Genomic DNA, 5000 nt, shown 5'->3' with positions numbered 1-5000 from the left:
AAAGAACCAGCTATTTAGCTTTCAAAACATCAGGGAAGTTTGTGCCAATTCAAAGTACTTTCAACCACATGGCCACAGAGCTCGACAACGGAATCGCTAATTTCACTCGTTCCAGAGATTCAAACCCGATTCTGGACAAGTTATGAGATGTCTCAGATGGCATATCTCCATTTATACAAATAAAATCAAGTTGCACAGTCCACATTGTAAGAACAGAAGCGAGCAAATTTTTTCGTGCACTTATGGCGGATTAGTCTCGAGGACTTCGCGAGGCTCCGCGCAATCACAATGGCATTTTCACTTCCGGCGTTTCAACAGCCAATCAGATCACGAGTTTGGTCGGACCGTCCGGAATTCTTGAGAGACTTTTGGTCAGGCCCAATTTTAGCGAGCGACGACATAAGAGAACATATGAGCGAAGCTAAAAATGGGCCTGATCGCAGGTTAACCACAGGCAGACAACCCTAAGGATGCGAGGGCGAGTGACGTCACGTTATTTTGAGACAGTCAACTAATCGAGGAAAATGTTCCATAAAAACTTCAAATCGCGATGTTTCTTTTCGAAAACTCACTTTATGGACAGCTAGATAAATAAAATTCACTCAGCTACTATTTTCTACGTTGTCCTGGATGATTTGATGCTTTTTTGGGACCCTTTGATTTCTTCTTCAGATCACACGCGTCGTCAAATACGATATAAATAGTCTATTTGCAACGAGGTTATGCGCATGCATCAAATGGGATTCCTAACGGACCAATCAGACAAAAGTCTCCATTGCTAATCATATTGCGAGAAGCAATGGAGACTTTTGTCTGATTGGTCCGTTAGGAATCCATTTCATGCATGCGCATAATCTCGTTGCAAGGCAGATGGCTGCCAGAGAGGAAGAGGTCATCGAGCTTTCTCGGCAAAGGGAAAGAATCGATCGCTTGTTCTTTTTTCCTGGAAGATTCTAACTTTTAGCTGGTAGCCGCGTTTGCAAAGGCGGGAAATGATGAGGGGTTGCAAAACTTTTCTCCACCATGCGAAGGACTTTTTAGTGATGAAATGGCATATGAAATGAATCATATGAACTGCGGATATGAAATCAAGTGAAGCTAATATGATCTTCGCAGTTACGAACGCAATTTTTACAATTGCGTAGAGAAGCCTGAAAAATTCAGGACTTCAACGGGGTTTGAACCGGTGACCTCGCGATTCCGGTGCGACACTCTAACCAACTGAGCTATGAAGCCACTGACGTTGGGAGGTGGTCATTTGTGGGTTGTAATGGTCCCGTGAGGAATGAATCAATGATGAAATGATATATGAAATGAATCATATGAACGTCAGTGGCTTCATAGCTCAGTTGGTTAGAGCGTCGCACCGGAATCGCGAGGTCACGGGTTCAAACCCCGTTGAAGTCCTGAATTTTTCAGGCTTCTCTACGCAATTGTAAAAATTGCGTTCGTAACTGCGAAGATCATAGCTTCACTTCGACTTTTTAGTGTTAGAAGAGTCTTAGAAGCTTCCGTGGCTCCCTTCGCCTGTTGGCGAATAAGTTGAAAGCGTGCAAGTGATGTACCACTATAAGATTGGCTGTCGTGTTTGCGGCAAAAAACACGTTGTTTCGCCATTCGTAAAAACAAACGAAAATCTTCTGTGTAGAGGCTGCTATTGTGCTGAAAAAACTAAGAAAGCGCGCAGTCGACGAAGCGAATTAAGACAGCGGGTCAGGTTGGTTTGAGCCATTAATTTTCTTGTTGTCAGTTTCATAAATATTTTGAGAATAAGTTTACAAGTATGACAGAAATTTTGTTATTTGTTTATGTTCGGAAGGAAATGAAAGCTCAGTCTTCAAATGCAGTTAGAACTTTTACAACTGCAACAGCAACAATCGGTAAGCTTAAGTTATATGTAAGTTACTTAAGTTTGTGACTGGAAAGTATATATATCCAGATACAGTAAAAACCCGCGTGTAAGAACCTACATTTTCCAAGTTTGGCAAAACAAGTTCTTATATTTGGGGGTAGTTATTGGCAATTTATGCTAAAGTAGGTTCTTCATTGTGTTCTTCAGTTTTCAGTAGAAACCATTCCTGTACAAGCAGAAAAAATAGGTTTGGTCCTTTATGATACAGCATTTATTTATAACTGTCTTGTCATGAGCTTTGTGCAAGACTAACTAAAAAATTATATACACTATAAACAAAGTATCTTTACAGAAATATTTGCATACAAAATAAAATACTAAATGGGATAAGTAAAAAATGCAAAACTAGTCCTTTTGCCTTAATTTTCTGGTCACATTCATTTTATGATGGAATCATCATAATTGATCATAGTGCTACAGTATATGAAATGAAACAAACAAACAAACAAACAAAAGAAATGCACCTCTTAGTGTTCAAAGAACTACAGTTTCCTTATTAAAACTGTATGTGCATACTTTCAATGAAGTATTCTCTATTTCTCAAAGTCACAAAAGTTATACTTCTTAGTTAAAAATGCTTATAAAAATATCCCATAACTCACATTTAAGAACCTGATAAATTTTGCTTGGCTAAACAGGTTCTTATATTTTGGGTATAAAAATGGGAAATTTCTGCCAGCAGGTTCTTAAAACACTAGGTCCTTACATGCGGGTATTTACTTACCCTGCGAACGAAGACGTATTTCCGGCGGTAGTTTCTCTCCCCCGAGAGAAACGACCGCCGGAAATACGCCTGCGTTCGCAGGCGAAGGTTGTGATTGCCCAATCAAGCAGTAGTGTCTGTCCAGTTTCAATACTGAAAAGATTACTTAAGCATGTTAGATATTAACCCCCACTCTAACGAATTTATCTTTAGAAGTCTAGTCCAAACTAAATCGTTTCATGAGCTAATTCCAAAATGATAAACCGATTTCGTACACAACGTAGTGTAGTAGAGCTGAAATATGTAAAAGCTGGCCTTTGCATGAATATGAATTAGGTGGAAATGAAATATTTCTGCGGCATGAGAGCAGTGGGGACTGGGCCTGTTCAGTGCATCATAGGACACGATGACAGCCATTACAAGAGAGTTTTGTCACATGGGAGATCATTCTTGGCCAACGCCAATACTATGAACGAGTTTTATTTCTTATTTTATTTTTTCTTTTTCTACCACAGTTTAAATAGTAGTTCACGCTTTCGTTTCAATTCTGTCTTTGCAGGGTGGCCTTCGTAGGATTGGCATTCAGAGCTGACGTCATGGATCCTACCCAGGTTTCCTGCCTTATTTTCCCCCAACGGGGTTTTTTCCGGCAGGTTTTTTCTGGCCTCCGTTCTGGCAGTAGCTGTTTCTGTAAACTGCCGCTTGGCTCTGTAATTTTTAGGTAGGGTTAGGGTTAGTTATCGAAGTTATCGTAGTGTAATCACGTGTGATCACGACTGCACAGCGCTCGTCCGAAACTGCCCAAACAAACCTAATGGCTTTCTATTCACGTTGTGTCACGCTGCATAGTGGACCTGAAATCTAATACATTTGTAATCTCAGATCATTAAAGTGCGCTTGGCAATCGCTTTGAAAGCAAAGCAGCCATTATAAAATGGTTAGCTTTCAATAACTGTGTGACTCGCATGTTGACTCGCATGGCTCGCCATGTTGGCTCGCAAATTGTCCTCGCTTACATTCAACAACCACATAACGAAGTCTCAAACTGTGGGGCTAAAAGAACATCGTTATCAACAGAATAGAGACATTTAGAAACTGAAAAGAAATACCGAAATGCTCGAAAATAAGAAAACTTTGCTGTGATCGAAAATTATTAATTGACGAGATGCCAACGCACTACACGTCATCGTTAATTTAATGGTATATAACGAATTGTAATCACACAAGTTAATGCACTTAGTCCAACGGCGCGTAAGCGACAGGACCTAGGGAGGTTTTAATGAGGTACAAGATATGTAGGTAGGTATACGATGGCTTTTTTAAAATGGATATATTTATTTATTAATAAGATACAAGTACTGAGTTAATGTATCAGGTTTGTGCCAATCAGGGTCAGAAAAATGTATATTTTCAAATCGGGTTTTGAGGGAAAGTAAACAATATATGACTAAATCGACTCACTCAATGATTAAGATTATTTGTATTGGAATTTTGATGTAGCCTGCACATTTAAATAATATGGAAATACCTGGAACAAAACGTTTTATTCCTAAAGGGTTTGAATTGGGTACATCATTGAGTTAGCCGATTATACTAGGTCTATTTATTTCGTGGACTCAAAGCAATACATCCATATTACAAAATGGAAGTTACACAGGTACCGGTACTTGCATTTGATTAATGTTCTGTTAAAGACTTTACTGTACATAGAGTAACCGAAATTTGTCATATTGCTCATGAAAGTGTATTGAGAATAGCAAAAGAACTGTATGTTTTCTCAACTAAGTGTAAGGAAAGTGTTCAGAGGGGCCCAAGTCCCGAACTGAGTGACCGGCAGAGAAGACTGCTTCTGAGAACGGTAGTCTGTCTATGAGAAAGAGAAGGGATTTTTAACTTTACTTGTAAGCGGCTCATGGATGAGGCAGGAATCTCACAAAGGGAAGTGTCCATAAGAGCAGTATCCTTTCACCACAACGAGTCACCACAATGTAATGGGTATAAAATGGTAAAACCGTAGTTCGTGCTAAAAATTCAACGGTGTAAATGGTGAGTTAATAAACCAGAGTGATACGTTTTACGCTTTACCTGCGTCTTGGGACCTGTTTTCAACTAGTTTTTTTTTCTGATTTGTGCATGGTGACGTTCTCAATTTCTTATAAAATTTGTCTAGTGACTAGCGGTGACTCGTGCACGTGTACACTTTCACAAATAAACGTAACTTTTAACTCACTAAATACGAGACCTCCCATGAATGATAAGTGTTTATTTGAATAGATGTCTATGACTTCACTGAGAATCAGTATTTCTTTTCATACATTTTCCGAGAGGTTTTAAACCACCACGCCATCTCTAAAAAATTAGGAGACATTCGGCCCTATTTGAAAC

Source organism: Montipora foliosa, chromosome 9 (genome assembly GCF_036669935.1).
Source record: "Montipora foliosa isolate CH-2021 chromosome 9, ASM3666993v2, whole genome shotgun sequence".
In the NCBI taxonomy this organism is placed as follows: domain Eukaryota; kingdom Metazoa; phylum Cnidaria; class Anthozoa; order Scleractinia; family Acroporidae; genus Montipora; species Montipora foliosa.
The sequence above is the reverse complement of the archived record's forward strand: the minus strand, read 5'-3'. Positions refer to the sequence as shown.